This window comes from Marmota flaviventris, chromosome 7 (assembly GCF_047511675.1).
Source record: "Marmota flaviventris isolate mMarFla1 chromosome 7, mMarFla1.hap1, whole genome shotgun sequence".
Lineage (NCBI taxonomy): Eukaryota > Metazoa > Chordata > Mammalia > Rodentia > Sciuridae > Marmota > Marmota flaviventris.
This window is the reverse complement of record NC_092504.1, coordinates 108,990,233-109,009,838: the sequence shown is the minus strand read 5'-3', so window position 1 is coordinate 109,009,838 and position 19,606 is coordinate 108,990,233. Positions and strand designations below refer to the sequence as shown.

General features: G+C 32.9%; 1 protein-coding gene across 3 annotated transcripts in view; it reads right to left on the bottom strand.

Annotated features, from left to right (window-relative positions):
- Nucleotides 1-19,606, bottom strand: part of Fstl5 (follistatin like 5) — a 721,807-nt gene that overhangs the window by 261,812 nt on the left and 440,389 nt on the right. The gene's annotated exons all lie outside the window — the stretch shown is intronic.

Below are 19,606 nucleotides of genomic sequence, written 5' to 3'. Positions count from 1 at the left end.
TTGATCATGGAGAAAAGATATTAAAGGATGTTTTAATGGTCAGATCTAGTCACAGAGCTAGCCCTACTCAATTAGGGAAAAAAAATTAGGCTATATCTCTTTTAAGAAAGACTGGTAAAGATATTATGGCCAGTTGAATTTGAATGCATCTTTCAAAAGTAGGTTATGGTTTCTAATTTATATAAATATTTTTATATTCCTACAAATTATGAAATTTTTCTCCTATAGTTGACACGTTTTTATGGTTAAGTTAATACAAAATGTTTAATTATACTCTAAATTCAATGAATGCCATTCTTTCATAGTGTTTTCTAATGTTGATTGTTAGAATTAAAAATAATATTGCTTGTATGTTCCACTTTAAACCATGTTCCTCTTTTTATTGTGATGCTTTCAAGTTGAGGTATTTGGGTTCTCTAGAAATGCAATTACATCATTTGCAAATAGTAATTGACTTTTTTCTAGCTCTGTTTCTTACCCAGTTTATTGGCCTTATTATGGTTAGTTAATTTCAGAATAAACAAATTACTTGAAATCATGAACTACCTTATTTCATGCAGCATAATGTTTTGTTGGTGAGCATTTATGTCACTACATAAAGCCAAATATACTTTGTTCATACAACAAAGCACTTTAGTGTTTTAAAAGGTAAGATTATGGAAAGGGGGAACAACAATTTTTAGTAGAAAAAATTATTTGCTTAAGAAACTGCTCTTTACTTTCCAACACATGAAGAACTGATTTTTTCATTTCCCATGTGTAAAAAACTTTAACATAATAAACCCTGTGAGAATAAACTATTTTCCTTTCTTCATAAGAAGGTGACTTTTGCCCAATTCCATAGAGAGTGCTTTCAGTTTCTAATGCAACACATTCCAGGGCAGCAGGCAGAAGTCACATGTGAACATGGAGCACATGGAATTTGGCTGGTTTGAGTTGAATGTGCTATGAGTAAAAAAACACATGCTTGAATTTATAGATAAAACAAATACTATATAGCGGTAACAATCATAATAGTAATTATATATTTAAATATTTTTGGATTGACGTAAAATATATTCTATATTTAATCTTATCTCTTACATTTTTTTAACTGGCTTCTAGAAAATCTTAAAAAAAAAAAAAACCACTGTAGCTTGCTTTACGACACTATTCTAGAGTGATTTTTCATTTTAACTGAGATATAATTCACATAACATACAATTTACCATTTAGAAGTGTACAATTCAGTGCATTTAGTGTACTTACAATCTGTGCAACCACCACTCTCTATGATTTCAAACTTTTTATGAGCCCAGAAGAACATCGTATCCATAAGCAGTCATTCTTCATTCCCTCTTCCATTCATCTCCTAGCAACCACTAATCTTTCTACATGTATAAAATTTCTTCTTAGTATTGCATAAAAAAGGAATCATTCCATAGATGATTATTTCATCTTCATTATTTCACTTACCATAATGTTTTGTCAAGACTCATTTCAGTTGTAGCATATATCAGTATCTCATTTGCTTGTATAGCTGAATAATATGCCAATTATGATTAAATACTCCAATTCCTTTATCTCAGTTTTGGTGAATATTTGGATTGTGTATACTTTTGGCTATTGTGAATGGTGCTGTGATGAACAGTTATGAAAAAAGTGTTTATTAGAGTACCTCTTTTCAATTCTTGGGATTATAGGCATGAGAGTGGATTTGCTGGGGCAGATTGCAGTTCCATGATGAACTTTTTGAGGAACAAGCAAACATTTCTACAATGCCTGTGCCATTTTACTTTATTATCAGCAATGTGGTAGGGCTCCTGTTTCTCTACATACTTGCCAATAATTATTTTCTAGTTTTTGATTATGGCAATTACAACAGGTGTGAAATGGTATGTCATTGTAATTTTAAATTGAATTTCTTTAAAAATAAATGATGTTGAACATATTTTTATATGCTTGCTACCCATTTGCTATTTTTGGAATGATAAATGTCTAATCAAATCCTTTGTCCTTTTATTTTTTGTTAAGTTGTTTGGCCTTTATTATTGAGTTGTAAAGTTCTCTATGTATCAAATATATGATTTTCAAATATTTTTTTTTTCCTTTTCTGTAGGCTTTAAAAACCTTTTCTTGCCTGTCTACTATGAATTTTATTTTTATTGTTTTTTTTTATTCATATACAACATTAGAATTTATTTTGATATAATTATGAACTATAATGATGAAACATAATTTGCTCTTATTTAGTCCCCAGTATTTCCTTTTCCTTCTCATCCTCTCTCCCCATGTTACCTTGCCTCTACTCTGGCCATCTTTTGGCTATTTACTTATAGTTTACTTTTTTTGTGTGTGTGCCTTATGAATATACATGATGGTGAGATTCACTATAATATATTCGTATAACACATAGGAAAATTAGGTCAGATTAATTCCACTATTCTTCCCTTATTCTGTCCCCCTACCCCAATTATTCACATGTCTACTCCACTGATTTTGCGTCTATTTTGATGGAAGCTCCCCGCTTTTCTCTTTATAAAGTCTTTGGATGTGGTTTTGTTTTTCTTTCACTTTTACAAAGTCTAATTTTACTCTTTTTATTTTATTGTTCATGCTTTTTTGTGTGTCAAATTGAAAAGTGTGGAGAGCCACAGCCAAAGGGGCCCCAGCAAACTTCCAGCTGCCAGCTTATGATTGGCTCACAGCAGCCCCAGCAAACTTCTAGCTGCCAACTGATTGGCTCCTCTGCGGTGATGCTCATTGGGCTGTTTGCCCGCCCTTTCAAACCAAGGAGGTACTCATTGGGGGACTTTTTTTGGCTCCGCCCACACAACCCAGCCAATGGCCTCAAGAGCAGGAGGAGTGGGGGAGGTAGAGAGGCTTGTGGGAAGCTGGTGGTGGAAGTTGGGCTCTGTGGGTTTTCCTGAAGAGCTGTGTGGTGAGGGTGTGTGTTCTAAAAATAAAGTTTGTTTTCTTTTGACAAGTGGCTCCTGAATTGTGCCCAGCCAGACTGTGGCAAAAAGTACACTGTGAAATTCAAGGTCATAAATATAGGCCCCTATATTTTCTTCTAATAACTTTAAATATATAGCTCATTGACTCATTTTGAGTCAATTTGAGTCATTTGACTCATTTTGAGTCAATATACAGTGAAATAGGGTTCCAACAATATTCTTCCATGCTTGCATTCCAGTTGTCCCATAATCATTAAGATAATTATTTGTCCCATTGAATGGCCTTAGCATACTTGCTTGAAATCAATTAGCCATAGATATATAGGTATAAATTCTGGACTTTAATTCCATATGTTGTTCTGTATGCCTGTCTTTAGGCCAGTGTCACATTTCTGATTGCTGTAGTTTTTTACAGCAAACTGATTACAACATTGTTTTGACTATTAATGGAAAGTGGATAGTCTATATAAATTTGAATAATTTTCTGAAAAAAAAGACCATTTGAATTCAGATAGAATTGCATTAAATCTGCAGAGTAGTTTGATCACTTTTGCCATCCCAACAATATGAAAACTTTCCAGTCATAATTTATGTATTTTCATTTGCTTAGATAGTTTTTAATTTCTCTGACAATGTTTTATATATTTTCATGTACAAGTTTTTCAGCTCTTTGGAAAAAAATTTTCAGGTATTTTATTAATACTGTTGCAAATGGAAGAGTTCTATTTCCTTTGTGGAATTTTCATTTCTGGTGCATAGGAATATAACTAATTTCACTGTGTTAATCTTTTATCCTACAGCTATGTGAATTTGTTGACTTATTTCAACAAATGTTTGTCCATATTCTTTGGAAATTTATATATATAGAATAAAATCATTTGAAAATTGAGAAAAGTTTAGTTATTTTCTATTTACAAGACTTTTATTTATCTTTCTTGCCCAAGTGTTCTATGTAGATCTTTTAGTGTAATGTTGAATAGCAGTAGTGAAAGTGGGCAATTTTGTTTTATTTCTGATATTAGCAGAAAATTGTTTTACCTTTCACCATAGAGTATGATATTAAATGGAAGTTTCATAAATGTTCTTTATTATCTTAAGAAAGCTCGGTCTCATCTTAGTTTGCCAACTATTTTTTCATGGGTGTATGCTGAATCCTGTCAAGTGCTTTCTCCCTATTTACTGATATGTAGGACTGTGTATATAGTTATTTTTAATATATAATATTAATATAGTTAATTATATTAACATGCTATATTACATTAATTTATTTTCCTATGATTTTTCTATTTATTGAATTATTGAATTAGATCCTCTCCAAATTTATACGATGTGACTTGGAAGGCTGTTCTCACAATTTTGCAAGGCCCTAAGCAACTTAGCAAGACCTGGTCTCAAATTTAAAAAAGACTGAGGATGCAGCTCGCACCAGTGGGTTTGATCCACAGTACTAAAAAAAAAAAAAAAAAAAAGCAATTAAATGTTTAAGTCCTAACCCTCCTCAGTACATCAGAATATAACCTCATTTTGGAGATAATATCTTTAAAGAGGTTTTTAAAGTTTTTAAGAGTGACTAAAAATTAAAATTGGACTGATTAGACTGTTAAAGTGGGTTCCACTTTAATTCAAATGACATTCTTATGAGAAGAGACCATCGAGATACACAGAAAGAACCAAGGATGGGTGTGCATGGAAAGATGACCATATATGAATGAACTAAGGGGATATCAACTACAAGTGACATAGACAAGTTTCAGAAAAAAATCCTCCATTCGTATTACTTTTATCTTAGGCTTTTATCCTCCATAATGGTGAAAAAATAAAATTTTGCTGCTGAAACCATAAATTCCATCTGTTGTAGTATTATGGCAACCCTAGCAAATTCATACCTCCCCAGCATTCCTGTGATAAATCCTATTTTGGTCAATGATGTGCAATCATTTTTACATATTTTTACATTTGGTTTGCTAGTTTCTATAGATTTCCACATCTATATTTATAAGGGATAGTTATTTGGAGATTTATTTATTTATTTATTTATTCATTCATTCATTTATTTATTTTGTATCTTTGTCTGGTTTTTGGCATTTGCAAGAATGTGTTGTAAATCCTGCCTGGGAAGCCATTTGTGCTGGTCTCAGCTCCTTGGAAAAAAATTGTATCAACAAATGAATAAGCGTTTTTAAAACACAGCCCTGATCTCTCAATTTCTGTAAGCTTGAGAGTCCTGTTGTCCACACTGGCACAGGCAAGACAAGTCAGGAATGTGTACTGCTTCAGGTTGCCTGAACTGAGACTGGAACATGTGGTTGGCAGTAGCTATTTAAATGCCAAAACGTTTCAAAATTTACGGAGTTCCCTATTTGTCAAACATTGCCTGGTCTTTACAATTATTGAACTTGTCCCTAGAATTCCAAAATAATTGACTCTGAAATTTCAGTTCAGTTCAGTAGTTATTTCAGTGGAAGGAAAAATGTCCTAAAGAGCTATATCTTACCATTCTCTGTAACATTGTAGAGGGATATTTTGACACTCAAGTTGAAAAATAGCCAATGAGAATGTCTCACTGAAATTCACAGTAGCAGTGAGAGTATCAGGGGATGATGGGGAGTATGAAACAATGAGTTCAAAGAAGAGGAACTAATCTGATAAAGTTTGAAGTACCAAACAGCAATGAAAGAAAAGCCAAAAGCTAAAAGCTTAGGAAGAACAAAATAAACAAGAGATTCAACTTCAAGATCTGAGCAGTTCTTATAGGGGAATGATTTTGACTTCTTAGTATTTGAATTTCTTGTTTATTTTTAGACTAATATGACTTTTGTGATTCTTCCTACCTCTAAAATTTTTGAAATATAACTACATAGAAGTTAAAAATTAGATTTTTCAGTTTTCATTTTAAATCATTCCTTACTATAAATCTGTGATGGATATATAAAAACCGATGATATTTTATGTACATGGTTTACAGACATATTTTCACTGTCAATCACACAAAATTCAATATTTTCTAAAAATTTAATTTGCACTCATCAGTGCTAGGCACATGGATTATAAACTATTTTCACCTTGAAGAAAAAAGTGTCCATGTTCTTTCTTCCCCAACCTAAACTACTATGTTTTCTATAAAGAGCCCTGTGTATCCCAAGTAATAGCTAGGCATGTTGGCACACAGCTGTAATCACAGCCTTCTTGGCTGAAGCAGGAGGATTGCAAGTTCAAATCCACCCTCAGCAACTCATCAAAACCCTAAGTAACTTAGAGAGACCCTGTCTCGAAAGAAAGGGTGGGGAAATGTGTGTCAGTGGTTGAGTGTCCTGGGTTCAATTCCCAGTGTCTTAAAAACAAAAACAAACAAACAAACAAAAGGCCAGTGGAGTGATAACTGTTATGTGAGTTTGCAGGATATTTTCACACATATTACTTTTAATAATTTAACACAACTTCATAATAAATATATTAATAAGCTTTCATTTAAAATTTACAATAAGAATGTAGATTTGACCATTTATGAAGCATAAAATATTGTGTTTTAACTTCAGGTATAAAAACAGTTTTCCCATTTTTCCATCAAAAACTATGTAGCCTTAGAGCATTGCAATTTTACTTTTATTTATTGTCTCTGGGAGACTCATAGCTTGATGTCAAATTTTATGTGGATAAAGAATGATTCTGAACTGGGAACAATAAATGAAATAGTGGTAAAGATTATTTACCAAACTGTGTGTGTTTGTGTTCTGTGTTGTTTGTTTGCTTTTAAAATATTAAAATCTACCACATTCAGAATACCTAGCTTATTCATTGTCCCTAGATTCCTGTTCAGCATTCCAGTTTCTCAAACCCTTTTTATAGTTCCCAATAACAGAGTCATTGTCATTTTTAAAAACATTTTAAAATTTGTTGATGGACACATTACCATTATTGTATTTATTCATTTTTATGTGGTGCTGAGAATCAAACCCAGTGCCTCACACATGCTAGACAAACACTTTAACATTGAGCCACAACCCCAGCCCCAGAGTCATTATCTTTATGAAAATTTATACAAACACAGACAACATAGTTCCTGCTGCATGGAATCATAATATTATTTATAATAGTTTATAAACATATACTGTTGTTTGTAAGTTAACATTCTAATATTTACAAATATCAATATTTCTAATCTTCAAAATAGTACCAAGGAGGTAGCCCATTCCTATGGCCATTCTACTAATCCTATGGTAGGAGAGGTAAAGTATCCTGCCCTAAATCCCTAAATTACACATGTCTAGTGCATGTTGACACCACAATTCAAATCCAGGTAGTTCAGCTCCTCAGACTGTGTGCATACCCCATGATATGATTCCTCTCTAAGTGTTAAACTTTCCTGTAAGTGATAAAAGTGATGTAAATGGGGTATAAAAATAAAAGTCATCTACTTAGACATCAAATGTATTAATTTTAGGTGAAGAAGGAGAATACAATTTTATCTGTAACAAAATTTAAGACAACCTGCCAAGAATTTATAAAGGAGACTTAAAAAATCATATTGAATTTCTGTGGAACACAGTTATATGAATTTATGTTAATTTGTACATTTATATGCTTTCATTTTTATAATGAATATAACATGTTACAAATTATTCAATCATTAAGACAGAAAGACTACTACTTAAAATGTATATTGCAATTGTATATTCTATTAACAATAGAATATTGTATAGTTTGGAGCTTCTCATTTCTTCTTTCAGTTCAGTTCACAGTTTTCTCAAAAGATTACACTGGAATTCTAAACTAATAAACCTTATGAAGGCATATTCTTCATATCTTAAATTAAGACTGAATTAAGCTTGCATTCACTTGCTTTCTCTCTTTATAAAGTAATTTTAAAGCAATCACCTTTTAAACCCATACAAAACATCCTTTAGTCTACAGCCTATGTTTCACATTTAATGAGTATTTCACTCTATGCATAAGCATAATTTTATACACTTTGGTGCATAAAAACATCAAAAAAGAAATAACTATTATATACTTTAATGGGATAATATTTGTTCTCAAGGATTTCAATTTCCCATCACATGTATAACAATGTTACTTTTGCATCTTTTGCATTTTCTTAAATGTTGTCTCAAATGTTATTCTTACTTAGAAAAATAAATAAATATGTTAAAATATCTTCCCTAACTTTCACAAGTAAAATTAAAGATTTCTTTTTTCTCAAAAGAAAATTGGACTATTTTAATATCTGGTTATAAGAATTGAGAAGAAACTACTAAATTATAGTTTCATCATCTCACATAAAATCAAAAGTTTGAAATGAAACAAAATGTGACTTTTATAAGAAATTTCACTGTCTATATCTACATAATAACCATTCATTCTTCCAAATGATAATCTTCTAAAAGTGCTCCTTACTGTCATTTTTATTCAAAATATATTAAGAATTTCATTATAAAAATAATGGGGCTAAAAGACCACCAATTTGATTTAAAAAGTTTTTTTTTTTAAAGTTTTAAATATATATATATATATATATATATATATATATATATATATACACACACACACACACACATATATATTATATTATTGATGGACACAATACCTTTATTTTATTTGTTTATTTTTATGAGGTGCCAGGAATCAACCCCAATGCCTCACACATGCTAGAAAAGTTCTCTACCACTGAGCCACAATCCCAATCCCGGCCCCTTTGTTTAAATAGTTTTTAAGTGATTTATTCTGGCATAACATTAAAATTATGTTTGAATACACTGTGAACAGAATAATAAGTAATTATGAAGCAATTCAAGTTATTTTATTTATATTTTCATGCTTCATAAGTAATAGTTACAATGGTTTGTCATTAGATTTATATTATGTAGTACAATTTTTACATTCAAATATGTTGACATGCTTAATTTAAATGATACATGCTTAATTAGGTATTATGTGGTTATGGATGCTATATCATATCCTTCTTTAGTACATATTTAAACACATTTCAAAGGAGGCACATATATAGTCGGACATTTGTGGTACTAGTAAGATCTTGAAAATTGACCATGGAGTTCTGCTGCTGTTAATAGTTACTATCAATTTTTTTTGTTCTAATTAGTCATACTTGACAGTGCAATGCATTCTAACACATCATAGATAAATGGAGTAAAAATCCTCATTTTTCTAGTTGTACTTGATGTAGAATCATACCAGTCATATAGTCTTATATGCACATAGGGCAAAAATGCTGAATTCATTCTACTATCTTTCCAATCCCCATACTCAATCCTTCCTTTCACTCCTCTCTGAAATTCAAAGTACCTCTATTCTTCCCACCACTTATTAGCTTCTGCGTATCAGAGAAAACATTTGGCCTTTGGTGTTTTGGGATTGGCTTATTTTATTTAGCATGATAATTATCCAGTTCCATCCATTTACCAGCAAATGCGATATTTTCATTCTTCTTTAAGTCTGAGTAATATTCAACCATATATATATATATATATATATATATATATATATATATATATATAAAATATCTATCTATCTATCTATATATATCTATATCTATATCTATATCTATATATATATATATATATAGATATAGATAGATAGATATTATATAATATTTTCTTTATCCATTCATCTATTGAAGGACATCTAGGTGGTTCCATAGTTTAGCTAGTGTGAATTGAGCTGCTATAAATATTGATGTGGCTGTGTCATTGTAGTAACCTGATTTTTAGTTCTTTGGGTATGAACTGAGGAATGGGATAGCTGGGTAAAATGGTGCTTCCATTCCAAGTTTTCTGAGATCTCCATACTGCTTTTCATAATGGTTGTGCCAATTTGCAGTCCCACCACCATCATATTAGCATGCCTTTTCCACCCACATCCTTGCCAACATTTATTGTTGTTTGCATTTTTGATAATTGCCATTCTTACTGGAGTGAGTTGAAATCCTAGAATAATTTTGATTTGCATATTTCTAATTGTTAGAGTTGTTAGTAATTTTTCATATGTTTTTTGACCATTTGTATTTCTTCTTCTATGAAGTGTCTTTTCAGTTCCTTAGCCCATTTATTGAGTGCTTTTTAAAAAAATTCAAAAATTTTTTTTGATGTTAAATTTTTTGAGTTCTTTATATATTCTGAAGATTCATAGATTAATGCTCTGAGGTGCATGTGGTAAAAATTTTCTCCCATTCTGTAGATTGTCTTGATTATAAGGTGGAATACAAGTTAAGCAAATTCCATAATTGGAATTAACTGATTCATGACACTTTAAGATATGGACAAAGAAAGTGAACAGACACTTCTCAGAAGAAGAAATATGAATTGTCAACAAATATATGAAAATGATGTTCAACATCTCTACAGGAATGCAAAATAAAGCTATATTGAGATTTCATCTCATTCCATTCAGAATGACAACTATCAAGAATATAAGTAACAATATTTATTACATCAATATTTGTTGGTAAGAATGTGGAAAAAGGGAATGCTCAGACATTACTAGTGAGACTACAAATTGGTTCTCTAGAAAGGTACTCTAGGAAGCAGTGTGGAGATTCCCCAAAACTCTAGAAATGGAACCACCATTTCACCCACCTATCTCACTCCTGAGTATATTTTCCAAAAGTTTAAAATCAGTATAGTACAGTGACACAGCCACATCAATGTTTACAGCAGCTCAATTAACAATAGCTAAGTGGTGGAACCAAACTAGGTGCTCTTCAATAGATAAGTGAACAAAGAAAACATGGTGTATATATACACAATGCAGTATTACTTGGACATAAAGAAGAGTGACTTTATGACATTTGCCAGAAAATATCATGCTAAGTGAAATAAGCTAGTCCAAAAAAAGCAAAGGTCAATGTTCTCACTGTTATGTTGAAGCTAACACATCAGTAGAAAAATATGTATTTAGTAGATTAGACAAAGGAGAATGAAGGGAAGAGAGGGAGAGAGGAAAAGCAATGATAGTGGAATAAATCCAAAATAATTTTTATATACTTATATGAATATATCATAATGAATCCTACCATCATGTACATCCATATGAACGAGATCCTAATCAGAATAAGATATATATCATGCTTGTATAGTTATATAAAAATGAATTCTAGGGGCTGGGTTGTGGCTCAGCAGTAGAGTGCTCAATTAGCATGTGCGAGGCCCTGGGTTGTTCTTCAGCACCACATAAAAATAAATAAATAAAATAAAGTCATTGTGTCCAACTACAAATGAAAAATAAATATCAAAAAAAAAAAAAATGAATTCTAGGCCAGGTGTGGTGGCACACAACTGTAATCCCAGTGACTCAGGAGGCAGAAATAGGAGGATTGCAAGTTCAAAGCCAACCCCAGCAATTTAGCAAAGTGCTAAGCAACTCAGTGAGAACCTCTCTTTAATAAAATACAAAGCAGGGCCAGGGATGTGGCTCATTGATCTAGTGCTCCTGAGTTCAATCCCAAGTACCCAAAAACAAAAAATAAAAGAAAAAAAATGAATTATATTGTCATGTATAAATAAAAAAAAAACAATAAAATATTTAAAAAGGAAAAAAATACAGGTAAAACCATGTTAAAGTTTAAAATTATTTTTGAGTGAAACTAAAGTTTAAGTCTGCATGATGTTTATGAGAAGGGTAATGAGAACATGGCAGAATGAGAAGCACTTAATTCTTATTACCAGGTCAATACAGCTCATTTGAAGTTGTTTTGAAGATTTCTCTCCTAAGTCTACCTCCTCTGACTCAAGTTAGGTCATGGAGTCTTTTAGGAGGCTCCCATAGACACAGTGATGTATGTGTTAATGCCAACTATCTATGGGTAACCATACAGCCTTCCCCCCAAAAGAAATGGCATGCCAGGATGTCACTTTAGAGTTAACTTGGGATTCTTTACCTTCTACACCCAATAAGGAAAGAAGAAAACCAATCCTTGTGATAATCAGACTCGCTCCAAAGTTAACAAACATTCTTTCCCCTCAACCTAAATTCCTGAGGTCCCACATGCCACCACAGTAGAATGCAGTTAACAGTCATCCACTGTTAACTGAGTTCTCTTGCCATAGCATCATGTCCCCAGATCCACTTTGACATTCTGGCTTCTGTTGAGATTATTGATTTAACTAACTGCTGAGCCTCTCTTGTTTTATGTCAGCAAACAAGAGGAAGCTGAACTTACCCAACCAAACCATTCCTCAATAAAACCTAGTGTTAGTCAATTTTCAGTCATTATAATGTATACCTAAAAAAAACAATTAAGAAAAGCTCAAAGTTTTCGAGATTTTACTCCAAGGTTGATTGACTGTTTTACTCTGTGCCTGTGGCTCGGCCACAACTCATGGAATAAGTGGGTGTTGGATCAAAATCTGCTCACTTAAGACCAGGAAGCAAAAAAGAAAGGAGGGGGTAGGGGTTCCACAATCTCCTTCAAGGGCATTCCCCAATGATCTAAAGACCTCCTGAGAGCCTTTTAATGGTCTCACTATCTCCCAACAGCATTTCTCTAGAGACCAAGCCTTTAAAACATGGTCATTTTGGGGACACTTATCTAAACTCTATCAATTGATATGGACTGAATTATGTCTTTCAAAATTTTATTTTTAATTTTTGTTGAAATCTTAATCCCTACATACAATACGATTGTATTTGGAAATAGGTCTTTTAAAGAAATTACTAGATTGAAGTGATTTCATTAAGGCATGCCCGAATCAAATCTTATGGGAATCATCATAAGAGTGGAGGTTAAAAAATCAAAAAGACACCAGCTATATGTACAACTAGAGAAAAGACAATTTTAGGACACAGAAAGAGACAGCCATCTGCAAGTAAAGTAGACAGGCTTCAAGAGGAAACCAAACCTCTGACACTTTGACCTTGGACTGCAAGATTCAAAATAGGGAGAAAATAAATTTATGTTGTTTAAGTGACCCAGTCTGTGGCACTTTGTTTTGACACCCCTAGCTATCTATGACAATAGTTTATCTTTGATTCTCCCAGCCTGTTTTCAATATCTTTCAGCCTAAGCACAAATTTTGCAAACCATGCCCCACTCCTTACTTGATACTATGCAGTTTTTTTTTTTTTATGTGTTCTCCATTGTTGCAGCAAGTTAATAAACCTAGATTTGTTTCAACCAGGGTTTGTTCTTGATAATATTTATATGATGGGCTTTATAATCCAATTCCTGAGATTCAAAATCTCAGGAGGTCAGAAACTCACCTTGATACAAAAAGCCTATATCCTCTCTCCCTTTCCAATGACAGAGTTTTATTCCCTCCATATGTATAGACCTTGATAATAATAGCTTTTTTATTGGTTGCCTTATGGGACACTGACCATCATTTGGCAATTACTTTATTTTCCATGCATGAAATTGGGTTCTGAAAATCTCAGATCTGATGGTATTGAGAACTTATAGGAGCGGTGTTATAAACCTTTTAATATTCCATGATGAAATTACGAAACAGTCATAAAACATCAGTTAATTTTTCAATTACTTGCTTGGTGTTAAGATGTGGAATGGATACTATGAATTAGTTCTGCTTTCATTCCAGTCATATCTGATCCCCTTCTTAGAACATGAATATGTATTATTATCTTTCTACATTAAAATCATCAACTTGTTTTCAGGGAAATAAGCCCCTTTATTTTTATCCAACTTCTAATTTTCTAAACATTGGCTCACCCTCTCCACCTATTATATATGAACAACCTCTAAAAACATACATTGAGAATCTTAAAATCCTAGAACCGTTGATTACTAGCTCTTGATAAAGCTTTATTGCAAACTTTCATGAAAAGATTATCTTCTGAGAAACACGGATGCCAGATTTTTTACTATAGTTTGGATCTTAAATGTCCCCCACAGGACCATGTGCTAAAGGTTTGATCCCTACCTTGGCAGTATTGGGAGGTATGGGAAGTTTAAGAGGGGAGGCCTAATCGACATCTTCTGGTCATTGGGAGTACACTCTTGAAGAGGATTGTGGCATCTCAGTTTCTTTCTATGTATCTCTCTCTCTTTTGCTCTCTCTCCTCCATCCCTCCTTCTTCACCTCCCTTTTTCTCCCCCCTCCCTCCCTCTCTCTGATTTACTTCATGTTTTCTTTTCCTTTTTTTTTTTTAAGCATCCCAATCATGAAATGAGAGATTTAGCTCCACCATGTGTTCTCTGCTATGATTTGTTTCCTTACCACAAGCCCAGAAACAATAGGGCAACTGACACTGGATTGAAACACTGGCAAATTAGGTATTAAAAAAAAGTCTACATGAATATTACCCTTGTTACAGATTTACAAGAAACTGAAGATCAATTAAATGGGCCAGTTTTAACTCTTGTTTTCAGACGTGCTACCAGGCTTCTGGAAGGTTTTTTAATCAAATGAGAGAACAGAATTCTACTCCTCAATACTTTTCCATTGTGAAACCATTTCCTTTCTCATAGTGAACAACTAAAGACATAGGAATCATAACATAAATTTCAATTACTATAAAAAAAACCTAGGGGCAACATTCCAACATAAAGGCACAGGAAACAACTACCTCAGTATAACTCTAAAGCTCAGAAAATAATTCATTCCTCTGTGCTTTGTTTTCTTATATGACTTAGTGATTTTTATCCCTAAAATTCAGGAATCACTGTGTCCCTGTAGTATACTGTTTTTAATTCATTTGAGTATAAACCGAGGAGTGGGATAGTTGAGTCACATGGTGATTCCATTCCAAGTTTTCCAAGGAATCTCCATACTGCTTTCCATATTGGCTACATGAATTTGCAATCCCACCAGCAATGTATGAGTGTGCCTTTCCCCCCACATCCTTGCCAACCCTTATTGTTGTTTCTGTTCTTAATAGCTATGATTCTGACTGGAGTGAGATAAAATCTTAGAATAGTTTGATTTGCACTTCTCTAATTGCTAGAGATGTTGAATAGTTTTTCATGTTTGTTGATTGATTGTATATCCTCCTCTGAGAATTGTCTGTTCAGTTTCTCGACCCATTTATTGACTGAGTTATTTGTTTTTTGATGTTAAAGTTTTTGAGGGTTTTATATACCCTAGATATTAGTGCTCTATCTGATGTGCTTGTGGTAAAGTTTTGCTCCCATTTTGTAGGCTCTCTATTCACCTCACTGATTGTTTCTTTTGCAGCAGCACAATTCACAACAGCTAAATTGTGAATCCAACCCAGATGCCCTCCATTAGATGAATGGATAGGGAGACTTTGGTATATATACACACATGGAACATTACTCAGCATTAAAAGAGAATAAAATCATGGCATTTGCAGATAAATGGATGGAGGTGGAAAACATAATGCTAAATAAAGTAAGCCAATCCCCCCAAACCAAAGGCCCAATATTTTCTTTGATATGAGGATGCTGACTCATAATGGCAATGGGTGGGGGTAATGGGAGGAATGGAGGAACTTTAGATAGGGCAAAGGAGAGGGAGGAAAAGGGAGGGGGCAAGGCGGTAAGAATGATGGTGAAATGAGTTAGACATCATTACCCTAAGTACATGTATACAGACACAAATGGTGTGAAAATACATTGTGTACAATCGGTGGCTTGAAAAAGTGTGTTCTATATATGTAATATGAAATGAATTGCATTCTGCCATCGTGTATAACAAATTAGAATAAATAAATAATTTAATAAAAAGAAACAAAATAAATTATGTAAAAAAATTTGTGAATCACTTACATTTCAAACTCAGTCATCCATTACTTGAGAAATACTTTCTTAAATTTTAGATGGTTAATACATTTTCAATGATCAATAGAATCTTATTTACATCACTATATAATACTTAAATCATTGTGTTGTATTTTTATATTGTTTATATTTTTATATGAGTTTGAAATGACTTTTCTCAATAAGTTCCATACTCCTCAGATAAAGACATAACACCGTATTTATACTTACAAATTAGTATTTTTAGGTATTAAAAAAATAGATATGTAGCTTACGTTCTTCAAAAATCAAGTGAAAATGAATTAAGGACCTAGAAAATAGACCATAAATTTCAACAACTATAAGAAAACATAGGGGGAACACTCAAACATTGAGACACAGGAAACAACTTTCTCAATAGGACTCCTAAAGCTAGCAAATAATGCCAAGATTTAATAAATAAGATGATGTCAAATTTAAAAAAAAATACTTTGCAGAACAATAGGGGAAAAAAAAGACGAAGACAGAGACTACAAAATGGGAGAAATCAGCTACTTGTCTAACAGAGAATTAATAAACATAACACCTAAAAAATTAAAAGAAAAGAAAATTTCCCCAAATCCCAAATAACACAAACAATAAGTGGGCAAATGAAATAAACAGACATTTATCAAAAGAAGAAGTATAAATAATTAACTAATATATGAAAGAATGCTTAATATTTTTAGCAAACCTGGAAATTTGAATCAAGACAACACTGATTTAATCGTACTTGCATTAAAATAATGATCATAAAGAGTACAAATAATAAAAATTGCTGGTAATGATAAATTTACTATTTTGATAACAGAACTCATATACTGTTTGTGAAATTGTAAATTAATGCAACCAACATAGGAAACAATATGGAGGCTCCTGCAAATACTAGTAATGGAACCACCATATGACCCAGCTATATCACTCCTAAGTGTTAAACCAAAAAAAATTTAAAGATAGCATGCTATAATGATGCATACATTGCATCCCATGTTTATAGTATCACAAGTCATAACAGTTGAGTTATGCAATAATCTAGGTGTCCATCAAAAGATGAATGTCTAAAGGGAAATGTGTATAAATATGATGGAGTTTTACTCAGGTATAAAGAATAAAACTACATCATTTGCAGAAATGGAGTTTTTATTCATCTATAAGGAAAAATAAAATTATGTCATCTTCAGGAAAATGTATAAAAGTGAAGAGCATTATGTTAAGAGAATAAACCAGATTCAGGAAGTCAAGTGTTATATGTTTTCACTCAGACATGGAAGCTAGAGATTTAAAAAAATGGGGAAAAATGACTGGGTATGGTGGCACATACCTATAATCCCAAGAGCTGGGGAGGTTGGGGAGGATCTTGAGTTCAAAACCAGCCTCAGCAAAAGGCAAGGTGCTAAGCAACTCAGTGAGACCCTGTTTCTAAATAAAATACAAAATAAGACTGGGGATGTGGCTCAGTGGTCCAGTGCCCCTGAGTTCAATTCAATTTTTACATAATGCCATATTAGTAACTGTTGTATTCTGCTACCTTTCCTATCCTCTACTATCCCCTCTCCCCTCCCCTCCCATCTTCTCTCTCTACCCCATCTACTGTAATTCATTTCTCTCCTTGTTTTGTTTCCCATTCCCCTCACAACCTCTTATATGTAATTTTGTATAACAATGAAGGTCTCCTTCCATTTCCATGCAATTTCCCTTTTCTCTCCCTTTCCCTCCCACCTCATGTCTCTGTTTAATGTTAATCTTTTCCTCCTGCTCTTCCTCCCTGCCCTGTTCTTAGTTGCTCTCATTATATCAAAGAAGACATTTGGCATTTGTTTTTTAGGGATTGGCTAGCTTCACTTAGCATAATCTGCTCTAATGCCATCCATTTCCCTGCAAATTCCATGATTTTGTCATTTTTTAGTGCAAAGTAACACTCCATTGTGTATAAATGCCACATTTTTTTATCCATTCATCTATTGAAGGGCATCTGGATTGGTTCCACAGTCTAGCTATTGTGAATTGTGCTGCTATGAACATCGATGTGGCAGTATCCCTGTAGTACGCTCTTTTAAGGTCTTCAGGGAATAGTCCAAGAAGGGCAATAGCTGGGTCAAATGGTGGTTCCATTCCCAGCTTTCCCAGGAATCTCCATACTGCTTTCCAAATTGGCCGCACCAGTTTGCAGTCCCACCAGCAATGTACAAGAGTACCCTTTTCCCCACATCCTTGCCAGCACATGTTGTTGTTTGACTTCATAATGGCTGCCAATCTTACTGGAGTGAGATGGTATCTTAGGGTGGTTTTGATTTGCATTTCTCTGACTGCTAGAGATGGTGAGCATTTTTTCATGTACTTGTTGATTGATTGTATGTCCTCCTCTGAGAAGTGTCTGTTCAGGTCCTTGGCCCATTTGTTGATTGGGTTATTTGTTATCTTATTGTTTAATTTTTTGAGTTCTTTGTATACTCTGGATATTAGGGCTCTATCTGAAGTGTGAGGAGTAAAAATTTGTTCCCATGATGTAGGCTCCCTATTTACCTCTCTTATTGTTTCTCTTGCTGAGAAAAAACTTTTTAGCTTAAGAAGATCTTAGAAGATGGAAAAATATACCGTGTTCATGGATAGGCAGAACTAACATCATCAAAATGGCGATATTACCAAAAGTTCTCTATAGGTTTAATGCAATGCCAATCAAAATCCCAATGGCATTTCTTATAGAAATAGATAAAGCAATCATGAAATTCATATGGAAAAATAAAAGACCCAGAATAGCAAAAGCAGGAAGTGTGAATCAGGTGGCATAGCGATACAAGATTTCAAACTATACTACAGAGCAATAGTAACAAAAACAGCATGGTACTGGTACCAAAACAGGAGGGTGGACTAATGGTACAGAATAGAGGACACAGAGACTAATCCACAAAGTTACAACTATCTTATATTTGATAAAGGGGCTAAAAGCATGCAATGGAAGAAGGATAGCATCTTCAACAAATGGTTCTGGGAAAACTGGAAATCCATATGCAACAAAATGAAACTGAATCCCCTTCTCTCACCATGCACAAAAGTTAACTCAAAATGGATCAAGGAGCTTGATATCAAATCAGAGACTCTGCATCTGATAGAAGAAAAAGTTGGCTCCGATCTACATATTGTGGGGTCAGGCTCCAAATTCCTTAATAGGAAACCCATAGCACAAGAGTTAATAACAAGAATCAACATCTATATTTCAATAGTATCCATGATGATATTTCCTTTTCATCATGAATTTTTAGTGACTTCAGCTTTCTCTCTCTTTTTTCTTAGCTTGGCTAAGGTTTATCAATTTTATTTATTTGTTCAAGAAACCAACTCTTTGTTTTGTCTATTTTTTGAATTTTTGTTTGTTTCAGTTTCATTGATTTTGGCTCTGATTTTAATTATATTCTGTCTTCTATTGCTTTTAGTAGAAGGGCTTTGAGATGTACTGTTAGATTATTTATTTGGTGACTTTCTATTTTTTTAAATAATATATATTTTTTTAGTTATAGATAAACAGAATACTTCTATTTTATTCATTTATTTTCGTCATGCTGATGATAAAACCCAGTGTCTCACATGTGTTAGGTGAGTGCTCTACCACTGAGCCACAATCCCAGCTCCACTTTTTATTCTTTTAAAGAATACATTCAGTGCAATAAACTTTCCTCTTAAAACTGCCTTCATAGTGTCACAGAGATCTTGATAAATTGTGTCACAATTCTCATTTATCTCTAAGTATTTTTATTTCATCCTTGATTTCTTCTCTATCTAATGGTCATTTAATATTTATTCAATAATTATTTAGTCTCCAAGTGTTAGAGTATCTTCTATTTTCTACTTTACCATTTATTTTTAATTTTATTTCATTATGATCTGATAGAATGCAAGACATCATCCCTACTTTTTTTGTATTTGCTAAGAGTTGCTTTGTGAAATAAGATCTATTTTAGAGAAGGAT